Below are 15,821 nucleotides of genomic sequence, written 5' to 3'. Positions count from 1 at the left end.
CTGAAATATTTCAATTAATCTAGAAGGGGAAACATAACAGGACAAGGAATGTGATTAACAGTGCAGAATGCAAAAAACATCCAGTCCAAGGAAGACAGAATAACTCTTTCTATATCTGAAAAGAGTATTCTCTCACAAAGAATCTTGTGCCGACTATGGTGGTCAATGTTTGTAATCTCTGAACTTGGGAGGCTGATTTAGAAGTTAGCTTGAGACCAGCCCAAGTTTTAGGCCAACAGAAGGACACATAGTAAAATGCTATTTTAAAACAACAACAACAACAACAAAAGACCCAATGACTGGGAATGTGATTAGTGGTAGAGTGCTGGCCTCGCATGCATGACGCACTTGATTTGATTCCTCAGTATGACATAAGCAGAAAAATTGGAAGTGGTGCTGTGGCTCAATTGGTAATGTGCTAACCTTGAGCAAAAGAAACTCAGGGAGAGTGCCCAGGCCTTGATTTCAAACCCCAGGGCTGACAAAATTAAAAAAAAAACCAAATGCAAAATGCTGTTTGTTGAAATAAATATGTTGAAGAATTCTTTTTACTCACTAGAAAATTGTGGTGCTGAGAATTCATCATGAACTTGGTTAGGAAAAAGTCAATTAATGATATATTGTCTGGCATTGGACAGGACATAGTGAGATCTAAAAATGATTGCTGCCTATGGTTACTTGATACAACTAATGTTACAGATACACTTGTCAGATTGTAAATTTTTAAAGATAGAATAATGGGTTTTTCTTTTTCAAAATAATTTTACTGCTGGCTGCCAGTGGCTCACACCTGTAATTCTTGCTACTAAGGAGGCTGAAAACTGAGGGTCTCTGTTCAAAGCCATCACAAGCAGGAAAGTCTGTGAGACCCTTATCTCCAACTAAAGGTTCAGAAAATGTGAAGTGGCACTGTTGCTCAAGTGGTAGATTGCTAGCCTTGAGCTGAAGAGCTGAAGGACAATGCCTAGACCCAGAATTCAAGCCCCACAACAGACAAAAAATAATAATAGTAATAATATTAATTTTATTATTACAATTAAGGTGTTATATATAAAGGCTACCATTACAAAAGTTTGTGTATCTGCTCAAAGAAACATATATCCATATTCATTGCTAACAGCCAGGATTTGGCCATCTGCTTTCCAGCTGATCTCTGGGTGTAGAGGCAATGTGTAATACAAAGTAATACAAACCAGTTCTGACTTTAAATTATTTTTCTCTGCACATCTTAAAAATCAATGCTGACACATGAAATAAAAAATCCTTAAGTTTAAAACATTCTTCTAGACAAGTTAAAGAAATCGTGAGAACAAGTATTTTAATAATTATTTCAGAGAACTTGAACTCTGGACTTGGGTTCTGTATCTGAAATTTATTACTCGAGGCTAGTGCTGCCACTTTGAGCCACAGTGCCACTTCCAGTTTTTTTTGTGGTTAATTGAACAGAAAAGTCTCACCAACTTTCCTCTCCAACCTGGCTTTGAACTAGGCTCTAGACATCTCAGCCCTCAGAGTAGCTAGGATTATAGGCATGAACCCCTAGCACCTGGCTAGAATAATTGCTCACCTTTGACAGACGCCAGTTAGTATTCAATGCCAGTCATGTTTAACTTTGTAAAATAAAGTTAACTGAAATGCCTTACAGTAGAAATAAGGAATAAATTGTGTCTGTGGGTTACAAAGAACTTACAAAAAGCTACATATTTTCCTTGTTTTTTTATCTTCCAAAATTGTGTGGTTTCCAGAATCATACCTTATCTTTCCTTGCTGATTTCTTTATTTTATTTCATACAGGGCCACAGGTTCTTCAACTATCATTTATTTATATGAAGAGCTTGCACATATCTATTTCAGTCCAAATTCCTTGTAAGCATCTCTCATCCATATGTTCAACTGCCATAAAAAATTGTGAAGCACTAATTGTCTCTTTCCATTACTGGATATTAATGTGTAAATAAAATTTAGGAAAATAAAGAATAGCATCAATAAATATAACATGATTTTCATAGTAATGCTAAACATAAATTCAATGTTTATTATTTTCTGAGCAATTTAATAAAAACTTCAAGGAAAAGAAATCAACTTTTTTGAGTGCTAATATTTTGGTTTAAACTCAGGACCTTACCTTCTCACTTAAGCTTTTTCCCTAAAGGATGGTGTTCTATACTTGAACCACAGCTCCCCTTCCAACTTTATTTGGGGGATTATATAGAGATAAGAATCTCATGGAATAAAAACTCATTTGTGTCCATATCTTAGGGTTCATTTTACTTAACATCATCTTATATGGTCATATGATACCATGTACTAGTTACTGCAAGTAAGGGAAACTACAGACGGGACCTATGGTTTTGATCCTAACTTCAATGAGAAGGCAGGGATCTGGACATCTCACTTCAGTGTCAGCTCAGATAGGAAAGTCTGTGAGATTCTCATCTCCAATTTACTGCCAAAGAAAGCTGGAAGTGTATTCGTGGCTCGTAGCCTACAGCAAAAAGCTCAGGAACAGAACCCAAGCCTTGAGTTCAAGCCTTAGAATAGTGCATATACATACACAAGGGAAGTAAGTCACTCAAGTTCTCAACCTTCAATTTCCCTAATCCTAACTGTAATCCTGGTCAGAACCCTAAGAGTAATCTTCATGATAATAGTAACCCAATCCTAAAATTAATGGAAAATACTCGAGTTTAGATACATCCTTACAGATACGCACTGTCTTTGAAATGATTTGCAGTTTGCTCCAAAGACTACAGATTCCTAGACTTGGACTCTGATATCTATCTTGTTCCCTATTACGAATCATTAACCTCAAATCCTCATATCATGAAAAATACCATAGTTTCCACTAATCTTAACTTGTACAGAACTCCTATATCTCCAAAAAGAAGTCGCAGGTTTGCATAAAATCTACTCTAGTTCCTAACCCTTACTATATATCTAAACCTTACTAGAAACCTAACTCTAAATTTAACCCCATTGAACCCTGCATAGGAAACTTAGAGAAACTCTGTAGTTTTTGTTAAATTTCAAACATATTTTACTTGAAAATGTTAACAAAAAATTCAATTTTATTTAAAGCTTACCCTTCCCTAACCCTAAGCCTAACCTGAATTAGAAAAGTAACCCTAACACTGGAACTAATGTGCTTTGGATTTTAAAAGCCACACAAATACATTAGTTTTTATTCATCCTAACTTTGATTCAACTTATCTTTCTTAAAATAGTTTGTAGTTTTGCTCATTATCTTTCCATTATTGTAACCCTAACTCTAACTGGAATATTCAGGTTAACCCTCACACTAATCATACCCTAATCTTAATATTATTAGCCGTTTCCTATTTCACATTCATCCTAATTATAACTCGACTTATTCGAAGATTTACTTACAGTTGTACCCTAACTTTCCATTTCCCTAATGCTTACACTAAGCCAGCTGGAACTGAAACCTAACTTTCACCCTAATGATAGTCGAATTCTAATGTTTAAGAAAAAGACTAGTTTTTAATCATACTAATGAATACTCCAGTTTGCACTCTGGAAATTAGTTTCAGTATGCCCTAATTCCTACAAATTTTCTGACTCTACCTCTGAAGTTATCTTGTTCTCTATCATGAACGATTATATTACTTGTCCTCAAATTCTCTTATCAGGAAAAATTTTTTTATGTTAGAATATTTAATATTTATTGCCCTGTTCATAAAGTTTTGCTTCAGAAACAAAAACTATATAAATATCTTTAAAGAAAACATAAGATCTTATTTTTCACATTACTATAAAGTATGATATCAAAATTATAAACATTTTGGTAAAAATCAGCGTTTTGTGTCTTCTTCATAGATGATGGTAATTCAGAGATTATTGAGTCAAAATCCAAATGTGAAGTTTAGGGTTAAACCTATTCTTAAACTTTTTTATTTCATTGCAAAACCAGTTGAAAATTTTCCTGTCAGATTTGAGCCACTGTACCTAGTTTAAATCTTGATACTCTTAACTTAGATTGTTCCACAATAACTATTTCACGTTGGACAGTTAAGTCCCAGGCTTTTTTTTTAAATTTTATTTTATTTTATTTGAGAACATACTGTACAGAGGGGCTACAATTACATGGGCAGGATAATGCATACATTTCTTTTTTTTTTTTAAATGGATAAATATTTATTTTGCATTTTTCTGCATTGACTATTTCCCATCAGCATTGTGTTTTATTTGTAATAAGAACATTCTTTTTTTTTTTTTTTTAATTTTTTTATTGTAAAGATTCTATACAGAGGGTTACAGTTACATGAGTGGGGTAATGAGTACACTTCCTCTTGAACATTGTTACCCCCTCCATTGTTTTCTCCCTACCATCCCCTCCCTCCCTCCCTTCCCCAAGGTTCTTTTTTTTTTTTTTTTTTTTTTTTGATTGTGATTAAGTGATTACTTAATTTCCGGAAATTCACAGTATTGTGGAATAATGATGCTCATTTAAAGTCACAGGTTCATTCTAACTTTCCTGGAGCAAATTGTCTATCACAGTCTGTAATATATAACGGTGCTCATATGTTATATACCATATATGTGATCAGCAGCATGGGGATATTTAGTAGTGGTTCAACCAGATGAGTGGGAGTTCTTTGTTTCTTAAGTCCTGTTAGTTTTGTCATATCACCTAACATTTTGGATTTATCATCCGCTTATCAGGGAGACCATGTACTGTTTGTCTCTTCGTTCTTGGCTTACCTCGCTCAACATGATTCCTTCTAGCTCCATCCATTTCCCTGCAAATGCCATTATTTTGTCATTTCTAATGGCGGCATAATATTCCATTGTGTATAGATACCACAATTTTTGGATCCATTCATCTGTGGTGGGGCATCTAGGTTGTTTCCATATCCTAGCTATTGTGAACAGTGCTGCAATAAACATGGAGGTGCACGTGTCCTTGTATATTGGTTCCTGTTGTTCAGGGTAGATGCCTAGAAGTGGTATGACTGGGTCGTAAGGGAGGTCAATCTTTAGCTTTCTAAGGACCCTCCAGACTGCTTTCCAAAGTGGTTGTATGAGTGTACATTCCCACCAGCAGTGTAATAGCGTTCCTCGTTCTCCACATCCCCTCCAGCATTTGTCGTTGGCTGATTTGTGGATGTGGGACATTCTGACTGGGGTAAGGTGGTATCTCAGGGTTGTCTTTATTTGCATTTCCTTCACCACCAGGGATGATGAACATTTCCTCATGTGTTTCTTTGCCATTTTTATTTCTTCATTTGAGAAGTCCCTCTTTAGTTCCCTTGCCCATTTAGTAATTGGTTTGTTAGGTTTGGGAGGGATTAGTTTCTTGAGTTCCCTGTATATACAGGATGTTAACCCCTTGTCTGATATATTGCTGGTAAATATTTTTTCCCAATTAGTTGGTTGTCTTTCTAGCTTGGTTGCGATAGCTTTATCTGTGCAGAAGCTTTTTATTTTAAGGTAGTCCCATTTGTCGAGTCTCTCTCCAATTTGTTGTGACCCTGGGACTCTGTTCAGGAAGTTCCTTCCTGTGCCTATTAGTTCAAGTGTCTCTCCTACTCTGTCCTGCAGTAGTTTCAGAGATTCAGGTTTAATGTTAAGGTCTTTAATCCATTTTGAGTTGATGTTGGTGCATGGTGATAGGCTGGGGTCCACTTTTAGTTTTCTGCATGTGGCTGCCCAGTTTTCCCAGCACCAGCGGTTGAAGAGGCTGTGTTTCTTCCATTGTATGTCTTTGGCTCCTTTGTCGAATATCAGCTGGCTGTAGGCCTGTGGATTTATTTCTGGATCTTCTATTCTGTTCCATTGGTCTTCGGGTCTGTTTTTGTGCCAGTACCATGCTGTCTTTGTTATTATAGCTCTGTAGTAGAGTTTGAAGTTCGGCATGGATAGCCCTCCCATATTGTCTTTATCCCCTAGAATTGTTTTGGCTATTCTAGGTCTTTTGTTGTTCCATATGAATTTTTGGACTGTTTTCTGTATTTCAGAGATGTACGTCATTGGGATTTTAATAGGAATTGCGTTGAATTTGTATATTAGTTTTGGAAGTATTACCATCTTTACTATATTAAGTCGGCCTATCCAGGAGCATGGGAGGTCTTTCCATTTCCTAGTGTCTTCTGCAATTTCTTTCTTTAACTTTTTATAGTTCTCATTAAATAGTTCTTTTACATCTTTGGTTAGGTTAATTCCTAAATATTTTATTTTTCGGGAGGTTATTGTGAATGGGGTTGCTCCCTTTATTTCCCTCTCTTCCTGTACATTATCAGTGTATAGGAAGGCAACTGATTTTTGTGGGTTTATTTTGTATCCTGCTATTTTGCCAAAGTGATTTATGATTTCTAAGAGTTTGGGGATGGAGTTTTTGGGATCTTGGAGGTATAGTATCATGTCGTCTGCAAAAAGGGATAGTTTAACTTCTTCTTTTCCTATGCGGATCCCTTTAATGTCTTTTTCTTGCCTTATTGCCCTGGCTAAGGGTTCTAGGACTATATTGAAGAGGAGTGGAGACAGTGGGCATCCTTGCCTTGTTCCTGATTTTAGGAGAATTGGTTGTAGCTTTTCCCCATTAAGTATAATATTGGCTATTGGTCTGTCATAAATGGCTTTTATTGTTTTTAGAAATGTTCCTTCTATTCCTATTTTCTCCAGAGCTTTTAGCATGAATGAATGTTGAATTTTGTCAAAGGCCTTTTCTGCATCTGTAGCGATAATCATGTGATTCTTGACCTTGGCTCTGTTGATATGTTGGATTACATTTATTGACTTACGTATGTTAAACCATCCCTGTGTCTCTGGGATGAAGCCTACCTGGTCATAGTGAATTATTTTTTTTATGTGTTTCTGGATTCTGTTAGCTAGAATCTTGTTAAGGATCTTTGCATCTGTGTTCATCAAGGAGATTGGCCTGTAATTCTCCTTTTTGGTTGGGTCTTTGCCTGGTTTGGGGATGAGTGTGATATTGGCTTCGTAGAATGTGTTTGGGATAGCTCCTTCCTTCTCTGTTTCTCTGAAGAGCTTGAGGAGTATGGGTATTAGTTCTTGTTTGAAGGTCTTATAGAATTCTGCTGTGAATCCATCTGGTCCTGGGCTTTTTTTTGTTGGAAGACTTTTGATAGCTTCCTGTATCTCATTATAGGATATTGGCTTATTTAATTGGTTAACTTCTTCTTTGCTCAGTTTGGGCAACTTGTATTTCTCTAAAAATGCATCCATTTCTTAATGCATACATTTCTTACCAAGCATTGCAGCCTCCTCCTTTGTTTACCCTTCACCTCCCTTCCCAGCCTCCCCCCTCCCCCCACCCAATTATACCCCCCCCCACACCGACATTGTAAAGCTGGTTTTGACATGACATTTTGTACTTCTCATTGTTGCAACAGGTCTTATCAGGAAAAATTTTGTAGTTTCCATTCATCCTACCTTTTCCACAAACCCTGTACCCTAAAACAGTTTCAGATTTACTTACCCTCTAGTCCATTACTTAATGCTAACTCTCAACCTAAACCTGGCTGGAAAACTCTCATTAATCATTACAAGAATGATCACTGAGAAATAAATATAATGATAATGCTCTAGTTACTATTCAGTCTCATATTTTTGCTTCTACTTGTTAGTGAGGACTGAATTTTATACTAAAAACTTTCTTATTCATAACAGTCATCATAATCAGACCAAAATACTGACCTTAATCTTAATCCTAATTGTATGACAATACTAACACTAACACAAGTACACTAGTTTTCACTCATCCTAACTTGATTCAAATAAGCCTTCCAAAAATGGATTTCATTTTTTCGAATATCTTAGTCATTTTCTAACCCTAACTTAATCTTAACTGGAACATTGACAATAACCATAAGCCTAATTGTAAGTAGATTCTAATATTAATAGCAATACTCTAGTTCACATTCATTCTAATTACCAGGCTTATTCTAAAATTTACCTTCAGTTTGAGCCTCATTTTCTTCTCCTTCACTCTAACGCTAACCATGGCTCGAATCCTAACCATAACCTTGATACTAATAGTATCCCAATTCTAAAATTTATGAAAAATGCTCGTTTTCTGCAATCCTAACTGAAATTCCACTTATAATTCTTGAAATAAATTTCAGGTTTTCTGTAAACCCTACAGATTTTCTCACTCTTAATTCGGAATATATCTTGTTCCATAACAGGAATCATTATACCCATTGATCTCAATTCCTGATATTATGAAATAAATTGTACTTCCATTATCCCAGTATTTCCTGAATTCCTAGAACCTAAAATAAGTTCAGCTTTACTCATCATTTAACACATTTCTTTTTTTTTTTTTTTTGTCGGTCGTAGGGCTTGAACTCTGGGCCGGGGCACAATCCCTGAGTTGTTTAGCTCAAGGTGTGTGCTTTACCACTTGAGCCACAGCACCACTTTTGGGTTTTCTGGTGGTTAATTGGAGATAAGTACACGTACTTTCCTGCCCGGGCTAGCTTTGAACTGTGATCCTCAGAAATCAGCTTCCTGAGTAGCTAGGATAATAGGTGCAAGCCACTAATTTACCCCATTTCTTTACTCTATCCTCAACCCCGGTTAACCAGAAACCTAATCTTAATCACCGTCTGATTTAACACCAAATGGTTAATGTAAGGAAAATTGTCTAGATTCTATTTAATCACACATTTTTTGCTTCTACTTCTTAGTGTAAAAGTAAAATTGACAGTAAAGCTTATCCTTCCCTATCCCTAGCTAGAACAAACAAAGTATCTCACACTTTAAACCAAATTATATCTGAATGTTTAAAGTAACACTGGTTTTCATTCATTCTAACTTTGATGCCCTTCATTCTTCTTAAAATATGTGGCAGTTTTACACAATATCTTATATCTTTTTTCTCATCCTAACCCAACTCTAACTGGAACACCTTGCCTAATTCTAAGCCTACACATATCTGAATCATCATGTTAAGAAGAAGCCTTTTCACATTTATTCTAACTCTTGCTCAGCATGTAGGTCTAAATTTTAATTGCATTTTGAACCTAAAATTTTTAAGTGTTTTCCTATGTACTGGCAGGTTTTATTTTTCATTATTCTTTTAAAAAATTTATTTTGTTGTAAAGATGCTTTAAAGAGGGATTAAGTACACTTGTAACATAAGGAGTACATTTCTTGTTGAGCATTGTTACCCCCTTCTGTCTTGTTCTCCCACTATCCCATCCCTCCCCACTTCCCTTACTCCTCCCTCCCCAGGGTGTAAAGTTCATTTTCAACATAGTGTCTTGTGCATATCATTGTTGCAATGGGTCATCCTGTGTTGAACCTAAATTTTCTATTTCTCTAATTCTAATTCTAATTCTGTCTGGGATCCTAACCCTAACCATAATAATATTGATAACTCAAGTCAGAAGTTAACAAAAAATATTGAAGTTTTTATTCATCCTATTAATCCACTGTAGATCTTGAATTAAGTTGCAGTTTAGCTTAAATATTCCAAATTAGTTTATATGCACGTATATGAAGATGTAATTTTATGTGAAAAGCAGAAGATCTTTGGAGAAAGGAGCAATGAAAAGGAAATATAATCAAATGCTTTAAATATATTATAGAATTGCCACTTCTGACAATTAATAACTATTAAGAAAATAACTAAAAATTAATAAAGAGCACACTGCTTTCTCGTGTTCCTTAAGAGAGCCATGATATGTCTTGTGAAAGAAATACTTGTGTTAGATAAACTTTGTTCATGCATAATTTATATTGTTATTGGCCAATTATTTAACTTAATGAATAAAAATATATCAAATAATATCCCATGACAAAAAATATAAAACAATTACTTAGCAATTGTTTGAGAAAAAGTTATAGTCATGAGTTTTAGGAAATTGAATTTCTATTTCCCAGAAAGTAATGAATTAGGTTTACTAATCTAGTATTTATAGTAAATTTAGAGAACATAATTGGCATGAAAAACAACTAACTGTACATCTTCTTTCTTGAATGAGTGATATTTTAAACATTGTCTTTTATTCAAATGAATACTTAGGTTTACATTTCAAAATAAATGCAATTTTATCTCCTTTCAGAACAAGTACTTACCCTGCAATTAAATATACTAGCATATTCAAGTATTTAAAAGCTAAATTTTCTATGTTTGATATGTAACTCTACATATTCAGAACTACATGACTTTTTATTCATAAATGGCTAAACTCAGATTTTTGCTTCATCAATATAAATTGTTTCATGAGGTTGTAGTGAAGGCTCCAGTAACCAGAGTGGTCAAAACCATTTCCTGAATTCTAAATTTTAAATCTAATCATTTTAAGCCTTTGATTATATCATTTATTGTCTCTTCAGAGCAATTAAGCTAAAATAAATACTACTTTTCAAACATTTCACTCACATTGTAAATAATATTAACATAGGTAAAAATACACTAATTATTTCAGACTCATCATATTTGGTGATCTTAGTGTGAAAAATGAAGAGAGTAGAAGGACTTTATACTCAATAAATATTTTTGGTTAAATTAAATCATATACCTGGATTTCTAATTTGAAGTTTAAACACATGGAAACAGGAAAACAGTAAAAAAATAATTACTTTGGGATCATTTTTCTTCTTAAAATTATGAAGCAAAAATATCTCTAAGAAATATATTTTTCAATAAAATGTTTCAACCCTTAGTAAAGTGCATTATACTTTAATATGAAGTTTTTCTCAAAATAGAAATTTTGCACTAATCTAATGTATGTATTTATGCACAAAATGCTGTGACTTCTAGTCTTGTTATGTGATTTTATGTATATTTTTAGTTGTGACATGATTCCTACTTACATTTATTACAAACATCTGTAATTATACAAATCATGCCTATACACACTATTTTACATAAGATAATATTCAAACAAAATTATCTTTTTGCCTGTTTCCAACAGGGAAGGATGATGTGCTGAAGTATATTAAATGAAAGCACTCTAATGAAGAGTCTTTATGGAATGGAAATTTGCAACATGAGAATGGAATCATGAGCATTTTCTACTTGGCTGAAAAGGAATTCTTGCTTCTACTTTCTTACCTTTTAATCACATAAGGAAAGCCACAAAATCTGAAGTTCATATGAAGGAATTGCATTCCTAAATGATGTGGCAACCCTGCTCAAAAGTTTGATCTTTTCACTAGTTCTTTGTGCTTGCTGGCTGATCTATTTCTGTATCATATCTTTCATATTATTAAGCATATTAGTAATTCAGCTGTGAGTACATTGAAAGAGAGTCCTGAAAATCACAACTATTGCTGTGTAATAATCAGAAGAGAGGAAAAAGATTATAATAATCTCCAATACCTCCCTTTGGCCTTCAATATACCAATTAATTACCAAAACAATCCTGTAAGATGTTAGTTTATTTTTTTCTTTTTAATTAGAGATTAAGCAAGTGCTTTTAGCAGTTAAAAGTGATGACAGTGGTATCAGAGCCTGATATGAGCACCTTCTCCATAGCAAGTAATGCTCTATGGACTGTAAATATGGAAGATACACTAAAATTCTCTCTCTCTCTACACACACACACACACACAAACACACACACACACAGAACTGCCACCAGACACATCAGAGATCAGTTCCATTCATTTGTAATAATAGTTGATTGATGTTTGCTCCATTGCTTTATCTTGGCTTCAAAATCTTGCCTGGACCTTTATCTTTCTCTGAGATCAAGTACCTAGATCTTAGTATACTCTGTCTGTATATTCATAATATGTTCCTGGCTGCTTCAGGCCAAATCACAATACCCTGAATACAGGATCCTCAAACTTGACATCAAAGCAAATTCCATGAATTTATACTACTATTCCAAAATACTAAAATTTATTGGATCTAGAAATGAAAAAAAGACATAACTTGTTACTTTAGTAGCAATTGACATCATGCAAGTAGAAGAATATTGATAAGGACCTGAGGTAAGAGAAATTGGACTACGTCTAAAATGTAGAATACAGGATCTGTATTACAGATACAAAATCTTGTTCAATAGGCTCATGAATTGAAAACTTGTAATCTTATATTGGAAGCAAAATTTACATATACAATTTTCCAGTTATTTTGCTTACATATCACTTCTGATCACATATCCTCTTATGAATGTTTATCATATCTTTGAATAAATCACACAATTTGCGTGTACTTATCATCTTAAGGAAAGACAGTCTGATTTTATATCTTTCCTTATTTTTTGCTTCCCTGTTTGCTGAAAAAAATGTATCCCTGGAAACAGGATACTGACAGCAAATCTGGGTGTAATTTTCATTTTTTAAATTTCAAATATAATATAAACTTTGTTATGACTAGCCATTTTCTAACAATGAGTGATATTCATGAGCACTAATATTTTGGTGCCTTTAAATAAATTGAGACGATGTTCTGGTACCTCTTGGTTCTAATTGACTTAATCATTGGATCATTCATGTGCAAACATTTGCATTGTACTTTTTAATTTTTATATATATAATAGTCCCCAAAGTTTTACTTTAAAGTGATAATGGGAGGGTGTCTTCATGTTCAAAACTTTATATTTATTTCAATTAAAGTACTGAAAACACATGATGTTCACTGGAGCAATATGATGAGAAACATGAGAAAGATGAGAGACATATTTCTAGAAAAATATGAGAACATATTTCTAAAGAGAAGGGATATATTGATTAAAACATAGAAAAGAGTAAAATAGGAGGAGTTCCGGGAAGATGGCGGAGGAGAAGCTGGAATCTGAACAAGCTCTCGCCAAGAAAGCAGTTTTAGACTTCCAGTGAACAGTCCTAAGCCAGAGAATCACACCAAGTGTGCCATCACAGGACAGAGAGTTAGACAAGAGAGGGGAAGCCAAGGAAACGCAACAGCTGCCGCTGCGGCGGCAGGGTCGCGGCGGCGACCACCGCCGCGGGGTCATACCTGAGACACAGAGAGTCGGTGACGAAGGAGCCAGACGCAGCGGACGAGCAGATTCTACTCAACACCAACAAGAACCGACAAGGAGCAGACATCTTCATCCTGCAGTTTGCAGACCAGACGACCCAGGATCCAAGACTCGGCGTGAGTACAAGCCCGATGTCCTCACTCCTCAGGGAGCAGAAGAGGGAAGGCCACCCCTCCCCCCCCAGCACTGGTGATCTCCATCTTGGATACCGACAAAGCTCGGAGGAGCTGCGAGCTCCAGCTCAGGCCTTGGAATAAAACGAGTCATTTACCAGGTCACAAGAACTTAACAGCGAAGTGACCTGCCAGACTCAGCTCCATCCAGGGAAAAGTCACCCAGCTCAGGCGCCAGCCATTGGAGTGGCTTCCCTCACTGGGTAACCAGAGCCAGAGGCTGCCCCTCCCTCTAGCAGCCACCACAATCAATTGAAAAACAGAAACCCTGAGAATGGCTCCAGGCTGGGCTCTGTGAGCTTTATCACAAAACAGACCCAGGGAAAAGCTACTGTTTGTTGAAAGGCCTCAACTCTACCCAGAACCTAGCCTCACCACCACATCCCCCTCTTTTGTGATTCTCAAAGCAGATCACCCTCCCAGAAAACTAACCTGGGAGGGGGATCTCAAAATCTTGGGTAAAGCAGAGCATTTTTCTGCCTCTTCCAACCAACCCACTTAAGAAACCAATCAAGCCACAGGACCTCAAGCTGACCAGAGACTCCAACAAGAGACTGGTTACAGACAAAAGGGAGATACAGGATTCTTCCCACTCCTCCCCCCCCCCCAAAAAAATCAAAAGACTTTTTTTTCTTTTTTCTTTCTTCTTCTTTTCTTTTTTTTGCTTGTTTTTTGTTTTTTGTTACCATATATATATATATATATATATATATGTAAATTTTTCCCTTCTAAAACTTTTATTAATCTTTAATTTTTTCCTCTTCTGAAAAAATAATCGTTTTCCAGTAACTTTTTTTTTTCCTCATCTTATAATTTTTATTTTAGGAATAAGTGAATGAGCGTTTTCCTTTCTTTTCTTGTCTTCTTTCTCTTTTTCTTTCTTTCTTAATTATCTTTTTGTTTTTTATCTAGCTCTACTGAACTTCTGATTTTTTCTTCTCCCTTTCCCATCCTTAAAGTTTTTCACATCTCCTCTATGTCCCTCCCCTTCTCTGAACATATTCACATTCTTCTCTAAATAGACGGTCTTTTAACCTCTATAATAACATTAATTTTTACGTTTCTATTTTTTTCTGGTCTCTCTTTATTCCCCTTTCCGTCTCTTTTTTTTCTCTCTCTCTCTACTTGCATCCTACACAACCCATTTCCTGCATTGTGATTAGGACATAGTTAACTCTCCCTGTGCCTCCCCACACCAATCTATTCCTATTTTTTACCCACATCTCTCCCTAATCCTAATAATTTCTGGTTTTCCAAATTTTTTTCTGCGGTTCGAAATCCTTTAACATATAGTTGTTTGATGTTGAATAGATGTATCTGTTGAACTAGATTGTATCTGTAGACTATTGACTGTACAAATGCAAACTTTGGTTGATGGTTGCTTTAAGATAGTGTTCTAGCACAAAACTGGTGCAATCTTCATCTCAAATGGGCCGAGTAAGCCGGAAAAACACAAGAAAGATGGCAAATTCGGGTATCTCAATTCCCAATCTTGATAATCAGGGATTAGAACAGATAAAGAATAATCCAGAGGAGAGTTCCCAAATAGCTCTACAAACACTAATAGCAAACATGATAAATGAGAAGTTTGACGATGTACAAAGGACTCTGTATGAGCTTCATAGGGAGAGAGAGGAGGCATCCCAGAAGTTTATACAGGAATATCATAAGCGTGAGGAAGCTACTCAAAAACTGATACAGGATTTGCGTGAACAACTTGAGAATATTCAAAGAGAAAGGGAGGAATGGCGTGAGCAGGCAGAGAACACTCAAAGAGAACTGCAGGAATCCCACGAACGGGAAGAAAGAGAACTGCAGGAATCCCACAGACGGGAGGAAGCTAATCAAAGAGTAATTCAGGAATTGAGAGACCAGGTAGAGAATACACAAAGATCACTAAAGGCATTCATGGAATCCATTAACAAAGAGCTGAAGGAAGTCAGGGAGACCACAAAGGGAATGCTGAATGGAACCCAACAGAAGGAATGGGAGTCCAAAGAAACCATAACCAATCAACTAAGTGATTTGAGAACAAACACTGAACACCAAATTAAGGAAGTAAAGAAATTCATACAAGACCTAAAACAGAGCTTCAACAAAGAACTTGAAGCCATCAAAGCTGACCAATTAGAAGGAAAAGAGATTAAAAACAAAGTAGAGAGTCTTGACAGCAGGTTAGACCATGCAGAAGATCGAATCTCAGGGATTGAAGACAGCCTAGATATCATAGAGAAAGAACATACAACCATCCAAGACAAGTCCAAGAAATATGATAGGTCTATCCAACACCTGGAAGACACCATCAGAAGGCCCAATCTAAGGATAATGGGTGTAGAGGAGCACCTAGAAACAGAAGTTAATGGTCTAGGAAATTTGTTTAACAGGATCCTAGCAGAGAACTTCCCAAACATACAAAAAGATAGGCCTATTCAGATACAAGAAGCTTTTAGAACCCCAAATAGACCAGACCAGAATAGGACATCCCACCGTCACATTATAATCCACACAGGATCAACCCAGACCAAGGAAAAGATCCTTAAAGCTGTCAAGGAGAAAAGGTTAATCACCTATAAAGGGAAACCAATTAGAATCACCTCAGATTTCTCAGCAGAGATAATCAAAGCAAGAAGAGCCTGGAATGATGTATGCCATGCCCTAAAAACAAACAACTATCAACCAAGAATACTGTACCCAGCTAAACTCT

Source organism: Dipodomys merriami, unplaced genomic scaffold (assembly GCF_024711535.1).
Source record: "Dipodomys merriami isolate MVZ:Mamm:240054 unplaced genomic scaffold, mDipMer1.0.p SCAF_80, whole genome shotgun sequence".
NCBI classification, from domain to species: domain Eukaryota; kingdom Metazoa; phylum Chordata; class Mammalia; order Rodentia; family Heteromyidae; genus Dipodomys; species Dipodomys merriami.
Note: the sequence above shows the minus strand (reverse complement) of the source record.